The sequence below is a fragment of the Protopterus annectens genome, chromosome 3.part1 (genome assembly GCF_019279795.1).
Source record: "Protopterus annectens isolate FY-2018-M chromosome 3.part1, PAN1.0, whole genome shotgun sequence".
Taxonomy (NCBI): Eukaryota; Metazoa; Chordata; order Ceratodontiformes; family Protopteridae; genus Protopterus; species Protopterus annectens.
The window spans coordinates 1,017,850,660-1,017,869,583 of record NC_056732.1 but is presented as its reverse complement, the minus strand read 5'-3'; the positions used below and the strand labels follow the sequence as shown (position 1 = coordinate 1,017,869,583).

At 39.4% G+C, this 18,924-nt stretch overlaps 1 protein-coding gene across 1 annotated transcript in view; it reads right to left on the bottom strand.

Annotated features, from left to right (window-relative positions):
• The window catches only part of TCF24 (transcription factor 24), a 116,069-nt gene that overhangs the window by 70,732 nt on the left and 26,413 nt on the right, over window positions 1-18,924 (bottom strand). The gene's annotated exons all lie outside the window — the stretch shown is intronic.

Genomic DNA, 18,924 nt, shown 5'->3' with positions numbered 1-18,924 from the left:
TACATCCTACCAAACAGCTACAGTCATAACCCCCAACCATTTCCACTGCACTCTCTCATCAACTCTCCTCAAACACCCATTGCATAATTCTATTACCCCAACCACAAACTACCTCATCCCAGTACAACTACTCAATTACCAAACCCCCACCACATTTGAACACAAAATATCCATAAAATACAACAATTTTTTTTACTGCATATATAAAACATATTCTCTATACTCTCTCTAAACTTGCTCTCAGTGGAGATGTGCACCCCAACCCTGGCCCCATAATCACCAACATCTCCACAAACCCTCTTCCAACCAACTCCCCCATCACCCATATCAGAAGCAACAAAAACCCAAATTACCTCCTCATTATGTCTCTTAACATCAGAAGCATCTGTAATAAAATCCAAGACCTCCATGCCTACATAAGCCTCTACTCCCTTGACATCCTTATCCTAACTGAATCATGGCTCAAACCTCACATCAAAAGTGAGGAAATACTCCCACCTCAATATAACATCCTCCGTAAGGACAGACTATCAAGAAAAGGAGGAGGTATGGCACTGTTGTACAAACACCACCTCAATATCCAAATTCTCACCAAATCAGGGTGGTTGGGAGGGTGGCCTAATGTTCAGATGTTTGCCTTACAAACACAAGGTGCAGGGTTTGAGTCTCACAAGGGATAATTGGCTATGTTTATAATGGCTCGCAAGGGTAGTTAGCCAGTATTAATCTATGAACCTATCAGCTCCCCAGTTTGACAAGGAAGAGATAATTTACACCAACCTCAAATTAAACCCCAAGAAATGAATCAACATTATAGGGTGCTATTTCCCACCAGGCCAAAATATACCTCCCCTTGAAAACCTACTAGACTGGGCTAATCTCTCCCTGCCCCAAGAAACTATCATCCTCGGGGACTTTAACATCAATTGGCTATCCTGCAACAGCAACCACCAAGCCCTCTGCCTAAATCTTCATGGTTTCTCTCAGATAATACAACCCCCCACTATTTTTATTTATTTTATTTTACATTTGTTGACCGGGATAGTCTGACTGGATATATGTCCATTTTCAGCGGAGGTCTGGGGAGAAAAGCTCCACATACCAAAAAAGAGACAGTACATACATCACTGAGTGATAAACTCAGGCAGACATGTTCAGAAAAATAGACAGAATACAGGCAGATATCAATATACACAGTGTGCAGACTTGCATCTGAGGCAAAGACGTATCAGAAAATGTGAACATAGAATACAATCAGACCTCACAATTCACAATGCAAAGACATTCAAATGCTATGAGGCATAGATACTTGGCTAAACAGCAGGTTGGGTAGCAAGACATGTATTAGTGAAGTTGTTAGTCAGATTTACAACAAGAGCACAGCCAATGAGATGTGAGGTATTTAAGTTCTCTTTTAAATAGGGGTAGTAGGTTTCCTTGGTAATGGTAGTAGGGAGTAGATTCCAGATTTTACCGGTTGAGTTGGCAAATATAGCATCACCTGCAGAGTTGGTGGATTTTTGGGTCAGTATAATTAGTTTATCAGCTAAGTGTAATGGCCTTGGGGCACTATGAGGGGTGAGAATATTTTTGAGGGCAGGGGTGTTATCAGGTTGATGGAGTATTTTATGTGCTACTATAAGCTGGTTGAACTGTAGAAGGGTAGGATACTCTAGCCATCCCAGTGCTTTGAGGTTCTGGCAATGGAGGGTCCTAAAAGCCATGCCTGTAGTGAATCTGGCTATATGATTTTAACATCCTGATAATTTGTTGAGATTGGTTTTGGATAGGTTGGTGAGAACAGGGGAGGCATACATATGGGTAGAGAGGATATGTGATTTTGCAATAGCTACCCTAGCTGGGGGGGGGGGGGTGAGGAAAGGTTTGGCTCTGTACAGGGAGCCAAGTTTTTTGTTGACTGACTTAATAGTGTGATTGACATGTTTATCAAATTTAAGGTTGTTGTCTATTATTATGCCTAGAAGCTTTGTATGGTCATCAGGGGAGATAATGGTGTTATTGCTAGATTTGATGTTGAAGGAAGGAGGAATTCTACAGTTAGGGGAGAAAAGTAGTAGCTTGGTTTTGTTAGGATTTAGAAGCAGGTGGTGATTAGTTAGCCATGTTTCTACCATGCTGAAAGTGGTCTGGGTGAGGGTTAGAAGTTGGGTAGGAGAGGAGATGGAGCATATTAGCATTGAGTCATCTGCATATTGGATGCAGGCAGCTCCTGGGATGGTGGTGTGCAGATCATTGATAAAGATAGAGAAAAGAAGGGGACCTAGAATGGACCCTAGGGTTACAGGAAGTTGGGATGACAGCTTGCTCTGCCATAAGACTGCCTGCTGTCTATCATATAGGTAGGAGTGAAACCATTGTATTGCATGTTGGTCTAAACTGATGGTTTGTAGGGTATTGAGTAGTAGCTGATGGTTGACCATATTGAAAGCTTTTGAGAGATCTAGGAAGAGTGCTGAAGATAGTTTGTTGTTTTTACGGTGAAGACTGATGACATTAGAGAAAGATAGAAGAGCCATGGTGGTACTGTGGAATGGCCTAAAGCTGTGCTGAGAGTCGGCGAGCTTTTCATTTTGAATAAGAAAGTGCATGATTTGTTTGTGTATAAATCTTTCCATGATTTGAGCTAGTGGTGAAAGAATGGCTATAGGTCTAAAGTTAGATAATTCTGTGGAACTTCCTCCTATATGGAGAGGTATAACATGTGATATTTTCCATATTGCTGGGATGGATCCTTCTGAGATGGATCTGTTGATCAGAATAGAAATGGGAAGTGCTATGGCATCAGCTACGTTTTGAAGATATTCAGCTGGGGGGGTGGTCGGTAACTAGTGTAGTAGGTTTTAGCTTTTTGAGTAAGGTCCAGATCAGGTTGGTAGGTACGTTTTGAAAGGTAAAGGTGGGTTGGATGCTGGGTGGATCAGGGCTAGATGTGCCAGAGCTGGTGTTTGTGTCTGATGGAGTGAGATGGATAGCTAGAGACTGGATAGTTTCAGTAAAGAAGGAGATGAAGCCATTTGCAATTTCAACAGGGGATTTATCAAGGGCAGCTGATGGGGTAGGAGTGGCGGAACAACCTGGGTGGAGAAGAGTGTTAATACCAGCCCAGACCTTTTGAGGTTTTAGCTGATATTTTTGTTGTAGAAGGGTGTAGTGATTTTTTTTGTCTAAAATGACAGATTTTTTTGGTCTGGTTCCTTAGCTGCCAGTATCTTACTTGGTCACCAGGGGCTTTGGTAACATCCCACCTGGCCCAGGCGTTGTTTCTTAGTTTAATTTTGTTTTTTGTTTCTTTAGATAGCCACGGTGCAACTGTGGCTTTTTACATGGATGGTACGGGTAGGAGCATGGTGGTTAAGGATAGCCAGAAATTTGGTATTGAAGTACTCAACTGCTTCTTGTAATGGGAGTCGTTTCAAGACATTCCAATTACATGCTTTGAGTTCTTTTTGGAAGTTGTCAGGGTTAAAGTTCCTGACATTTCTTATAGTTTTGTAGGTGGGCTGGTTGGGAATGTCGGCTTTGAGCCTAATATAGGTAAGGCAGTGATCACTTAGATCAATGGGTAATGTACCTGACTTGTACTTTTGGGGGTGGCTGTTAATAAGTATCCAATCGAGGATACTATCTTTGACTCTATTTTTGCTAAATCTGGTGGGGGTGGCAATGATCTGAGTAAACCCATGGAGGTTTAAATGGGTGGAGGAAGTTTCAGAGGAACAGGTGTTCCAATCAATGTTAAAATCCCCCCAAGACAATGGTTTCCTGGGGATAGTTAGAGGCTAGCCAATGTAAGATATTTTCTAGAGTATTATCATTCTTGCCGGGTGGAATATAAATGCAGACAGTGTATCTGCATTTATTTTTGTTAATTATTAGTTTGGTGATGAGAATTTCTGCATTGCCAAACTGGGGTGGCTGTTGGGTGTCAATTGTTATTGTTAGGGTAGACTTGTAGAGTACAGCTACCCCGCCACCTTTCCTGGAGATCCGGTCCAGTCTAAGGATGTTGTACTGTGGGGGGGTTATTTTGTTATCTTTGGTTATTGGTTTTAACCAGGTTTCTGTGAGGCAGAGGATATCAGGGGAGTGAACAGCTAAGAGTCCATATAGGCTATGGATCTTGATGTTTAGACTTCTGATGTTGAGATGACAGACCAGAAATGAGTTTGGAAGTCTATCAATCTGGATAGTACACATTGGGTTGTTAGATGGTGTTTGGGTCTACTGTTGTGGATGGGCCAGGGTTGGGGTGGATATCTCCATCCTTCATAAGATTAATTTTTAAGTTGCTTATGAGTCTTAAAAATTTATTTGATTTTTTTCGTAGCTTTTGGTTTTTAAGCTAATGTAGCGGTATTTAGTTGCGTGATGGTAATTGGGGGGCAATAAATTAGGAGAGGGGGTGGTTATGTGGTGGATAAACTTATTAAATGCTGGGTTGTTGTCTGAGAGTTTGGGTATTGGATTTCAAGATGCTGTACATATTCATAGGAGCTTAGGTGATAAGGAATGAATAGCAGGGGTACTAAGGGTAGCAGCATAAGTGTTTTAGCTGCAGTCATGGTAAATTACTAGGGTAGGGTCTGTGTTGAGTGTATGTGGTGGATAAAAGATTAGAGAGAATAGAATAGCTACGGGTGGGTTAATATGGATAGTGGGGTGGATAGACGGTGTATTATTGTTCTAGGAGTTTGCTGGGTTCTAGGAGCATGTGTAGTTGGTTAGCTAATTAAGGGGGTGTGTCAGTGGTACTATAAACATAATACTGCTGGGGGTGGGTTAGATATGGGGACAGGGTGGGGCACAGAGCGACTGAAGCGAGCGGAGCGGGGCTAAACCAGTAAAGCAGATGCCTAGAGGCAGCATGTGCAGGTATGAGTTACAAGCATGCTTTTTTGTTTCTTTTTATATGCCCAATACGGTGTTCCTAGGCCCTACTGTTAAAAACTACACATTTCCCTGCCTGCTTCTCAATTTACAATGCAGAGAGCCAATTTTCCAATTCCCTTTTGTAGCACGCTTGTTTCACTTAGTTTATTGAGAAATGCACTGTTTGGAGGTGCAGAGTACACTATGCTCATCTGTTGAACAGTAGAAAGCACGCTGTTTTTACCTTAATTGGGGAAGAAAGAAGGCTACAGGAAAGTCTAACCCTTCCAATCTAATGCTTATCAGCATAAAAAGAATTACAAGCGAAAGTTATGGGGACATTCATCTTTTTTTTTTGGACCCAATTTGTTAGGTTTACAGGTGGCAAGGTATTTAAGTGGATATTGACCTTATTAAAACAAGTTCCGTGGTGAGGAAAGTCTTCTGTACTTATGCTTTTACAAGCCTTTAAGGGGGAGGTGAGGTAGGAACACCTAGAGAGGATATAATTATTAGTACTATACCAAGAACAGAGGATCAATAAAAAACCCCAATAACCACACCATTCTTGACTGGGTCTTAGTTAATAAAGCCTCTCACACCTACGTAGCTGGCTGTTTACCTGACTCCCTCAGTGACCATTCCCCAACCTTCCTACTAAAAAATCACATAAATGATTGCAAACCCATTACCCACAGACTTATTCGCAACAAAGCTAATTTTAACCCCAACTCCTTCACCTCCTCCCTTCAGAACGTAAACTGGTCACCTCTAAAGTACCTCAACCTAGACGAAGCAGTCCATTTCTTTAACAGTACCTTCCTCAACATCCTCAACTCCCATGCCCCCCTGAGAAATACCAGAATCAGAACTAAGAGCTCCCCCTGGCTTCAAAAAACTACCAGGGACCTTATGAAAACGGGATAAAACATGGGAACGCTGGCACATAACTAAAAAACCCCTCAGATAGGCAACTCTTCCTTAAATTACGTAACAAGGTCAAAAAACAAGTAAAAGCAGACAAAGTCCTTTTCTATCAGATGTCCCTAAACTCCTCCAAATACAACCCCAAGCAATTCTGATCCACAATTAACTCTATACTCTGCCCAGGAAAAGTAATTACCCCCCCTACCAACCACCCCTCTCTCCACCAGTAGCATTGCTGATTCCTTCAACAAACACTTCACAGAATCCATTCTATCCCTAACAAAAAACACTTCCCTACACAAAATCCCCCCTCACCCAACCCAAAACCAGCCCTCCCTACCTTCTTTCTTTCCACAGTACCCACCTCCTACATAAAAACACCCAACAAAACTAAAACCCACAAAACTAGCAGCCGACAACCTGCCCTCTGAATACTTAAAGATAGCACCTGATGTCCTAGCTTATCCTATTTCCATATTAATCAACCGCTCCATATCTGGATCCTATGTACCCACGCTATTGAAAATATCACACATCATTCTCCTCCGCAAAGGTGGCCCCTCCACTGACCTCTCCAACTTCTACCCCATTGCCATCCTCTCCCCCCGCTCCAAGATACTTGAAAAGTGCATCAGTTCACAGGTCTCCAAATTCCTCCTTAACAATAACCTCCTCTCCTATATCCAAGCTCTGGAACAACCTTCCCACTACCATAACTACCCTTCCTTCCTGCAGACTTTTCAAGGCTGCACTTAAATCTCACTTAATCTCTCACTGGATTTGTCCTTGTCCAAATTGCGACTAATTAACCCCCCCTTAAATCCTTCTCTCCTTTCCCAGATTTATATAGAGTATCCCCTCTATCACTATAAAACTGATCTGAAGATTATTCACTGCCTGTTAATCCTTTTAGGATTTAGTTCTCATTTAGTCTATTATTATTGTTATCTAGTTACTGTTTGGAAAATTTGTAGCTTTGTGTTTTACTACTTCTTTTTCTCAGTGCTTACTACTCAATTGTACCTAATTTGCAACTCTATTTCTCCATGTCATGATTACCTCTACTGTATAACTACCTTGATTGTTATTGTTTACCATCTACCATGTCATTCTGTGGAGCTTTTCCCCCCGGGCCTCCGCTGAAAAAGGACCTGTGTCCAGTCGGAATTTCCCAGTAAACAAATGTAAATAAATAAATATCACAGAGGCTACCACTGTTCCAGAACAGGCTATCCATTAAAGTAAAACAAAGCTCATCCGTGTCCATATTCAAATGCAAGTTGGATCTAATGATGGGTAATAGAAAATGTACTCCAGAATTGCCCCTCATGCCACTAGTGGATAGAGACAGTTCCTAAATGCTGCATCCCTTACATGGGTCCCCTGAAATTATCTATAGTATGATTACAGTTACCTAAATGCTGCATCCCTTACATAGGTCCCCTCAAATGATTTGTAGTATGATCACATTTATTCTCACTAGGGCTAATATACAATTAACAGCCATGGGATAGGTAAGACCAATCAGGAAATGTTAATTCAAGGACCAAAAGGGAAACTGGCTAAGCTTAAAATGTCCTCCAAGTCAACCTATGTTGTGGTAGTAAATAGTTTAAAAAAATTGCCCTTTTTACATCACTAAGTGCCCCTCTCACCCTCTGGCCCTCCAGTCTTCAACAGCCTCCGGCGCCTCTGAGGCTGGGAGAATCTAAGAAAGGATCAGTAAAGGGTGCCCAAGTAGGGTGAAAGCTGATAGACGAGTTCAGTACAAGAAAAGCAAGGTGTTACATTTAAACCACAGTAACCACGTTTGAAGTATCAGCTAGGAGAAATGGAACTGATGGCAGTGGAGCAGGAAAATAATCTAGCATGCTGATTACATCTGGACTTGGTCACCAGCACCACAGTGAGAATTATGTGGAAGTAATCAGCAGAATACTGGTGTGTATCCATAAAAACATGGCCTCTCTGTAAAGCTGTATGAGCCCATGCCCTTGTGTTTACTACTGTCCCAGACTACTGCCCACTGGACAAGGGGATGAACTTGGGTCAGAAATGGGGTATGCTGTTGAAGTCAAAGTATGACCACTTTCATTTCAGTGATGATGACAATCCTGCATGGTTCAAATGTCCTGGAAGGAGTGTGTTTTATAATGTGCTCCTCATCTCAAACTGGAGACATCAGCAATGATAAGATGCTGGTAGTCTGGGCATCTGGAAGGGGGAATCTAATGGCAAAATGTCTGAGTGAATCCAGCAGATCTGAGACATTTGGGAAGCATATCATAATCATCTGGTGAAACCTGTTCCTGACCCCCTCCCCCGAGATTTAAGTACCCACTGGAGGATTCTCATGGGTAAGTGTGTACAATGTACTACAGGGATAGCAGCTACAAAATTCCCAGTAGTCACATGACAGCTCGGGCCTGGTACCTTCCCATATAGGATATAACTATCACTAAAAGCAATATGTGATGCATTCTTTGTAGTGCGAAGAAGGTCTTTGCAATGATGGTGCTCAAACAACAGATTTTAATATTAAGAATTAGGTTTGACTTTGCTGCACTCACCACTATTCCTTGTTCTTTGAATAACTTTACTGTTTAGCTCCTGGTTCAGACCAGTTTATCTCAGGATACTGCAACCAGTGGACAATCATCTACATACAGAAAGACACAGATAAAATGAGAATCTTAGGAGGACTGCTTCTACTGCTACACTCACATAGTGACTTCTCTGTGCTTAGAGGACAGGCTGAATGATACAATGTGAAACATGAAGTGGTTGTGGCTGATGTGGAAGTACACAAAGCTTCAGTGGACATTCCTGATTTTGATTTGAAAATAGGGATTATGAGGGACTCGAGCACATTCAATCAACTCTGTAAAATATAGTCAGTGCTTGACCATGCAGAAATGTTGCCCTATGATAGAGACTGAAGCACTCCACTGTTCTCTGTCACTAAAAATGAAATAAGATTTTCAGCCTCACTAACCAATGGAGGTCTTAGATGACTACTTCTGGAGAAAGAAGTGGGATTCCATACTTGTAAGGGTATGCTAGGTATTGGGAGTGTTGGGGTGGTAAAATTATGCGAACAGAAAAAAACGTAAGACAACCTCACCACATTATGTCCATTAGCAAGCAATACAGGATAAAGATGAATTATACTTCTCAATGGAAAAAGATTCTGCCCCAGCTCCATCCCTCATGTGGGGATAGTTGGGTAGCAAATCAAAACTACTGGTAACTACCACAAAAACGTCACCCTGCATCCATGACCCCCTGCATCCATGACCACTCTAGGTGTTGAATAGATCCTTGATGACAGGCTGCATGTGCTTTTGTTTCCCCACTATGGCTGGAAGAACCATGGTTTTCACTGACTGTTTTCTGTTCTTGTAGGAACATTGGGAGTCTAGAATATAATCTAGGCAGCAGAAATGTCCTTACTGTTTTTCCTTCAAATCCTCCAGTCACTGTCAAATCTGATACAAAACAGTTGAGAATCATGGAATAGGAGCTCCATGAAAAATTCTCATTGAAAGAAAAAGGGTGTGGCCAGGCATGGCAATGGATGGCAATACTACTACCTTCTACTCTGCTCATATCAACAACAGAGTCATAAGTGACTCTGCCCATGTGAGTACTGGTGAGGAAACATGGTTAGATAACTCCTTCTCCTTTGATCACTATGTTGTGACAGTGGTTAGGAAACCCTTCTGTCTGGCACAGCTGGTCAAAAAGGGTATTTCCTATACCTCCAAAGAAGTCCTTACTCTTGTATAGTCTGCACTGATCAGTCCCATCATAGAATATAATGCCCACTTTGTGATGTATCTTACTAAACATATCAGTCAGTTGGAGAGATCTGAAAGACTCCTGACAGAAAAGATCATGTGCTTAAGGACATGAGCTATCACGAGGGGATGGAGGCCTTGTCCCTGTATTTAATGTCTGATAGACTCCTTAGGGATGATATGTGCCTTGTCTTCCGTGCCATTAGGAATCCAGCAGTCCAAGACCTTATAATTCTCCACAAATCAAACAGTCCACCGAGCACTAGAAAAAGAGATTTAAACCTGCTTCATCAAATAAACAAATCAAGTTGGAGAGACAGATTTGCATACAATGACTATCCCTTCTCTGGAGCAAACTGCCTCTCAAGATCAAGCAGTGTGACACAATATCTTCCTTTAATAAGAAATTTGACATCCCAATATGTCTTTTGGTCAGCCAACTGTTACCATGCAGGTGGAAGTTACCATGGTATACCAAATGCCCATGACTAGGTACATGGGCTTGGCATACACACACACACACACACACACACACACACACACACACACACACACACACACACACACACACAGTGACAACCTACAGTAACATGGGTACTTACGTCAGAATCCAGAACATGATTAGGAACCTAATATAAATACTTTTATTGCTGGGATGGCATTAATAACACAACAGTACCCTAGAAAATGCCCCCCCCCCCAGTTGTCTCTTACCTCAGTGTTGTGAATACACAAGATGGGGAAACAAGGGGCTCAAGTCTGATGGGTCAGATGAATGCACAAAGACAAAAAGAACACAGAAAACTTTTAATTGATCTTTCAGTTTCCCAGTAATGGCTAGGACAAGGTCACATGCTAGATCATTAGTAAACTTCATTAATATGTATACTTAGAAATGTTTACTTAATAGACTATCTCATATCTGAAAAAAAGAACTGACACATTAAATATTTCATGGTATGTTTGCATAGAGTTTGAGTGACAGTTACGAATGGTGGTCTTTTCACATATATATAAAAAACATAGATAAAGGTATTCTAAAAACTATTTACTTGGTATTTATTCCCTTTACAACAGGCAAGCTGTCAGATACTATTTCACTGAAACGAAATGAGCAAATTAGCAGTTCAGCAAAACTGGCACCCTGACACTGCTGTAAAATATGCTTATGAGGGGACAAGATCTCTACATCCTCAACTGAGGTGTATTGCTCCTGATACACTTTTGACATAAATATAGTAAGTCTGGGGTCACCCAACCTCAGACAAGAAGGTAAAACCCTGTGTCCTTGAGAAAACACACTGTAACACTTTCAGAGTCCTGATTTCTAGAACTGATGATTTTGATAAATTAATTTCAAAGAAATGAGATTTGATAATTTTCTGCTTGAAAAAACATCATGTACCCACCATAAAATGCTGCATTTATATAAATGTAGGTATGTGTTATTTAAAAACTAAGGATTTGGATATTATTGCATGTAATAATATTACATTCAGAACACATGGTGAAATTATAAAAAGCTAAATCTTTAAAAGTAAATAAGGTTAATTTTTAAGAATTTTACTTCAATTGGTGCAGAATTAAAAAAAATGTTTATAACATCTAAACTCCCTATTACTGAATATAATGTCTTGTTCTGTGTGTATAATAAAGCCAATTTACGCATGCTTGACAGTATTCACTGGAAATACACAGAATGATTAATGGAGGTGAAATGTCTTACATATTATTCTGGATGAGATACTTGGGACTTTTCAGTTATAGATATATGTGCAGTTAGTTGTATTAGGTTTTTAGGGCTTTAACAAATGAACTCTGTTATTAAACGTTAAACTGCTGGACTGAAGTTGTTCCACTAGTGGTGTTGGTTTCACATTCAAAATAGGTAAATGTAAGACTGTAATTAGAGCAAAAAATTTAACTATGCTATAGTATATTTGTGGAACAAATTACCTTTGTATATTTGTCAAGGTGGATCTCTGCAATTATTCAAAACACATCTAGGTATCAGGATGGGTGCTAAAGTTTTTCATCAAATCTGGAGTCTGTGTTTTAATTTGGTGTTTGCCCTAATGAAGTTACCTCCCTGAACTATGAACTAAATATATGGATTTCTTTTACTCAAATATCACTCGAATTTGCAAAACTAAGATGATACAATAGTAGGAGTAATGTTCCCCATTTAGCTATCTCATATATTGTTCAAAGGCCAGATAATGTAGGGCTCAGTGACTATAACCCAGTTTTTGAGTAAAACATTACTCTTACATCTGTGGGATTTGATAATTTTTCTTTTTTTATTAAAAAAAAAAATTAAGAAAATCTAAGCCATAATTAATGAAAATGTAAAATTAGCTAAGCATTGTCCTAAGTTAGCTGTTAACATATGTCCAATGTTCTAGCTATTTTTTTTAACTTCCTTAGTTATTTAAATACCACAAGGGGATTGGGCAACAGCTATTTGTACTTCCAAAACCATTATTCCACCCATCCATCCACAACCCCTTTTTTGCACATGGGTTTGTAGTGTAACTTTGGGTCTATATTATCTTGTTGAAAGACATGTTCAGCGAACACATCTTCATTGACAAGTAAACAGTGAACCCTGTAATCGCCGAATGGCCACAGCAGAGACTTTTTTCCCAGAAGAGAAAAAGCGCTTGGCCTAATAAACAAAAAACAAATGTTCAAACCCTACATAGTGGGGGGCTTTGCCCCCCATACCCCCCTAACTAAATATACCAACTCTGAGATTGCACTACAGTGGGGAAAGGACAAATCTCCAATGACGGCCAAGTGCTTTTTCCCCTAGGAAAAAAGTCGTTGATGTGGCTGTTTTGCGATTACAGGGTTCGCTCTTTACTTGACGATGAAGACATGTTCGCTGAACACTTCTTTTGACAAGATAATATAGACCCGTCACTTCAACAGCAACAATCATCTAGGGCCAAGGTTTACACCACCAGGTGGCTAGCCCTGCAACGGTTGTTCTTCCACACCACACACGCATGCACTGTCATACCTATGGCCAATTTAGAGCAACCAGGCCACCTACTGCATATCTTTGGAATGTGGGAAGAAACTAGAGGAAACCCATGCAAATGCAAGGAGGACATGCAGACTCCACACAAAAGGCACCCCAGCCAAGAATCAAACTAAAGAACTTACAATGCCATCTGCTGTGCCACTGTGCCACCCATTTCAAAACAATTATTATAAAACATATTTCTGTATTTCTAATAGCCTTGTTAAATAATGCATGACAGAAAAACATAGCTGCATAACTGTAACAGAGCAAGTGATAATCAAAACATTTTCTGATTTATTTATTTATATTTGTTAGGATACATTTCTTGGGTACTAAGCTATTTTAGGTCTTGTGCAATGAGAGAAATTTGACAGGATATTGACAATATTCCCATATTTTCCATTAGTATTATACTCTGTAGACAAGCATGGTGGACATCCACAAGGGATTGCCGGATGATCCAACAACTGAATAATATGCTGCTTACACAGTTTTACACTAAAACTACCTAACACTGAAACTTTTACTTCAAATTCTGAATTTTCAGACACTGTTGTTGTTGCCATTGAATACCTGATAGCCAAAGCTGGAATTACTGACAATATAAGTCAATTCTAACATTCATTCTTTTGACTCTGAAGACGCACATAGGAGAAATGACCCAGTGAAGAATCTGAGGGCTCCCTGTGCTTGATGAAAAATAGAATTCTAAATTAAAAAAGGTCTAAGTGAAAATAAGAATTAACAACTGAGTTATGATCTACTCTAAAAAAAAAAAAAAAAAAAAAAAAAGGAGGCTTGGTGAAAAAAATAGAAATAACACATAAAACAAATGTATACATTTCTTGAAAATATAGACTCAAAATAGAACAAATAAGGTAAGTGGACACTCAACGTGTGTTTTAATAATAAAGTTCTCATTCTAAACGAGAGTACCCATGAAAATATTTCTCCATTGTTCAGAATCTCTGTTGCAATTGCACTAAATTGACATAATGTAATAATTATGTATGCAGAGGGCTATGGATGATGCAAATGGACTTTATGAGTACCTTACACAATTAAAACATAAATTTCAAAGCTTATGATTTAATTACCTTAATAAACAAACAGGAAATGCTGATGGAAGCTATACGTAATGGGCACTTACATGAACTGCAGTGCTACTACAGCAATGTAGTAGACGATTATTGGGTTTACATGCAGCTTTATAACTAACTAAGCCCTACATTCAGATATATTAACTAAGCCATAACAAACATGCATAATTTTATGTAGGAAAATGTAAGAGATGTTTTATAATCCAAATATGATGTAAAAACACAACTGGGTGAAATACACAATGTTTTTTAACCAGAGATGTCACTTAATCAGACAATGCTCTCAAGTCACCTTTGATATACGCACTCATGTCTACAGGATTTACCTAGTTAACAAGTAAAGAAATTTAAAAATGTAAGCTGCAAGAAAACTTGTACATGGGTACAAGTGGGGGATTTCATGAATCATTCAGGAATATTATTCTTACATGACGTGCTTAAAGTCCTACAGTAGGAAAACAAAGGCTATAGGAATCAAAGTTGGTTCTAGAAGATACATCTTATATGTGCTTTGTTGCCTTAATCCTTTGTTCAGTTGTAGGACTATTAGCTAAGACGGCTATTTACAAACAGCAATAATCCTGAATTTAGTTACTAAATACCGTAATAATGGAGGTTTAAACATAGTGGAGGACATTAGACAAGGTTGCTCATTTAGCCCCATGCCATACATTTTAGTAACTGAATTCCTATTAATGAAAATCAGACACAACACTAGCATTAAAAGAAATTAGAGTAAAAAATGTTAATATGGATAATAGCCTAAGGTGATAAAATTGGAAATTTAAGGTTAGACATATACAGTGGATATAAAAAGTTTACACACCCCTGTTAAAATGTCGGGTTTTTGTGATATAAAAATGAGACCACAATAAATCATTTCAGAACTTTTCCTACCTTTAATGTGACCTATAACCTGTACAATTCAATTGAAAAACAAATCTGTTAGGGGAAAAATATAAAAAATAAAAAACGTACAATAAGCTGGTTGCATACGTGTGCACACCCTTAAATTAATACTTTGTTGAAGCACCTTTTGATTTAATTACAGCATTCAGTTTTCTTGGGTAGGAGTCTATCAGCATGGCACATCTTGACTTTGCAATATTTTCCCACTTTCCTTGTAAAAGCACTCCAAATCTGTCAGATTGTGAGGGCATCTCTTGTGCACAGCCCTCTTCAAGTCACCCTACAGATTTTCTATTGGATTTAGGTCTGAGCTCTGGCTGCACCATTCCAAAACTCCAACGGAGATGTCAGTTGCTTATTTTAAAGCTGTCTCGCTATGTTAAACCCATTTAACATAGCGAAACAGTAAAAAGCAACGGAGATCTTGCTTTCTCCGTTGCTTTTTTTTAAACCTGTCTCGCTATGTTAAATAGATTTAACATAGCGAGACAGCTTTAAAATAAGCAACGGAGATCTCCGTTGCTTATTTTAAAGCTGTCTCGCTATGTTAAACCCATTTAACATAGCGAGACAGGTTTAAAAAAAAGCAACGGAGAGAGCAAGATCTCCATTGCTTTTTACACACTATGTCGCTATGTTAAAGGAGTTTAACGTAGCGAGACAGCTTTAAAAAAAGCAACAGAGATCTCCGTTGCTTTTTTTAAACCTGTCTCGCTATGTTAAACTCTTTTAACATAGCGAGACAGTGTTTTATACTAATGGAAAAAGTCCGGGTGACCGGACCTTTTTCCATTAGTATAAGTCGATTTACAACGTGCACGCTGGCCAATCAGCATGCACGTTTTGGAATATTAATGAGGGGTCATGGTATAATAAGTGCTTGAAAAGAGTAGCAAGAACTTAAGTTTGTCTGTTTACAGGTATATATAGCTAGGTATCATATCGTCCCCATGATCTCTTGCCTAGTATGTTCCTATATAATTACTACAACACTCTATATCAGTAGTGTCAGTTTCATGAAGCTTGGTATACAGAACTCCCTGTACAATCACTACAGCACTCTGTCAGTATCAGTAGCATGCAGATTTTTTATATAGCACTGTCTATGCAGATACTACACTACTGTGTATCAGTATCAGTGTCAGTATCATGCCGCTTGTTGTACATCACTCCCTGTATAATTGCTGCAGCACTCTGTATCATGCAATGTGTTATACATCACTGTTTGCACAGATACTACACCATTCTGTATCAGTACCAATGCTTGTTGTGTAGATATTACACTATTCTATATTAGGATCAGTATCAGTACCATGCAGCTGGCTATGCAGCACTTCTTGTGTGGAAACACAATTCAGTATTGTGCAGTTTGTTATACAGCACTGTCTGTGTAGGTACTGCATGATTTAGTACCCGTATCACAAAACTTATTATACAGCACTGCCTGTGTAAATACTGTGCGATTTAGTATCAGTATTGTGCTGCTTGTTATACAGCCCTCCATGTGCCACCATAACAACACTGGAGAGAAAGCACATGCCCAATGGGGAGATTACATGTGGCAGCATGATAGACAGGGCACTAGGAAGCCACAGATGTGTATATTAAGGACACTGGTTAACAAAACCAATGATATTCACTGCAAAAGAATGATCCATAGGTTATAAAAACAAATCTGCCATGTATAGCATTGTGAGTCTTTCTTGCAGTTGCTAGATGCCTTTTACAGGCAGTGACCTTCAAACTAAAAGTTACAAGTAGCAACAGACAGCTACGCTACTCTGAAGGTCACCCACCCAGCTTCAGCCTAGCTATTATCTTTCATGTGTGAAAAAATAACTGAGATACAACAACATTGGTTCCCTTCTTGTAACTACATCACAGTCACGTAGGATGTGTGCTACCATTTTAAAATTTTAAGTTATGAACAATACAGTCTAACTATTTACTTGTGGTATTAACATAAAAATTATATGCAAAAAAATTCAGAAGCTATTGCAGTTATTTTGCCATGGAGTCATTTTAATCATGCATGTATGTATGCAGGTCATAATTGTAAGGTCTGACCATACAGTCTCCTTTGAAATAAAACTGAAACCAGAGATCCCTTCCACCCAAGGTAACTTCTAGAAATTTCTTTACGACAAACTACCTACTCCTAAGTGGTACATTTGCAAGCTTTAAATCCCCACCAAACCCAGTTAACTCCACTGAATACACATAAATGTACACCACCACAGTATACCAGCATGTAAACAGCCGCTTAGATGCAACTGTACCCCATAAGAGCAAGTGCAGGGCAAACCCCAGGAACAAACTTGTGCTGGAATCATAATATCAACATGCTTTACAATAAAAGGAAAAGAATTGTGACCAAAAGTTAGAAGAGTAATTCCCAAAATGTTTGAGCCCTTGTCCCTGCAATAAAAAAAAAAAAACAAACAGAAGTTTGAAGCTAGAATAGCTACTCAAGCCAAAGACTATCACAAGGCATTTTTTAGCTATTTTCATAATCTCAAAAGCACAATGCAGCAATGCACTGAGCTGATTGTGAACAATGTTGATTACACTGAGGCTGAAGATACAGCTAACCTACTGGCCAATAAATTTAGATCTAACTTTACTCCTCTCTCCCCCCATCTGTCCCTCAAGCTATACCTGAAACTGGTTCACCTCCAGCTATCACACAAGACAAAGTCCTAAAAGTGCTATCAAAAGCTAAAAATACTGCATCGATGGGTCCTGGATGTATCTTAAATAGCATGAAGCATGATTTAGCCACACTCCTAACAACACTGTTTAGTCCCTGCCTCCACACAGGTTTTGTACCAAGCAAATGCAGAACAGCTACAGTCATTCCCCTGCACAGGGGAGGACTTTCCACAGACCCAGGCAATTACAAACCCATAAGTCTGACCAGCCTCATATGCAAAGCCATGGAAAGACTTATCATGGAATTATTCAAACAGTACATACAGAATCTTGAAATACTGTAATCATCTCACTTTGGATTCGTTAAGAGCAGGTCATTGTTACTCAACTTGGTGGATTTTTTTGAAAGGTCACCAAAGCAATGGATGAAGGTAAAATGGTACACACTGCATTCCTCAACCTGGCCAAAACTTTTGATACAATTCTCCATTCAGACATACTAGAAAAGCTAAATAAACCTCTATATCACCCACTGGATTGCCAACTGGCTTATAGATAGGCTGCAAATATTCAAAATATGGGAAGTTACCTCCATAATGAGACCAGTCACCAGTGGGGTCCCCCAGGGACCTCCCCTGTTTGGCATCTACTTTTCTGAAGTAAAAGCAAATGCCAAAGGGCTCTGTCTGACTTAGTTTGCAGATGACTGCAAGCTAGGAACAGCCATTGAATCCCCAAATGACTTAGCCATGTTGCAGGAAGATTTGTCTAATATAAATAACTGGTGTCAAAATCATGGTCTGAAACTAAATGTCAAAAAATGCATTACTGTATCCTTTGGGAAGTAATCTACAACAGAGAAGTACCACATTGACAATATGCCCTAAACATTAACCCGATTGTTCAGAATATGGGAACTTATGTGGACAATGACCTAACTTTTGATCATCATGTGTCTATTGTTGTAAGAAAGTCCTATATTGCACAGCTTATAAACAAAGGAATTGTGTCTATATATAGGGAAGTTATTGTCCCTCTTTACTAAGCCCTCATTAGGCCAGTCATCACATATAATGCCCACTTTGGCATGCATCTTTCAAAACACATTTAACAACTATGATGCCCACAGAGATACCTTACTAAAAGGATACAAGGACTAAACAACATATCCTACATGGACCAACTCAAAGCCCTATAACTATACTCGGTATCCTACAGACTGCTAATGGGTGACCAGTCTCTGGCGTACAAGACATCTTCCGACCCATTACCAATGGATTTACAGCACATCAGCAAGTCAAATGGCATCATAAATGCTCAGTCTAGGGATCCAAACCTCTTCTGTAACATCAACAGAATGGTTTGGACGGGCAGGTATATTTCACAGAGGATACTGCTGCTGTGAAACAGACTCCCATCATCATAAAATAAAGTTCATCCCTGTCCATTTTCAAGCACAACTTAATTCTATGAATAAGAAACAGGAAATGTACCCCAGAATTGCCCCCTGTACAACTAATGGACAGATGAAAGCTCCTAAATGCTTTATCCCATGCATGGGTCCCCTCAAATTATCTGTGTTATGATCTCAGTTATTACCATTAGGGCTAATATT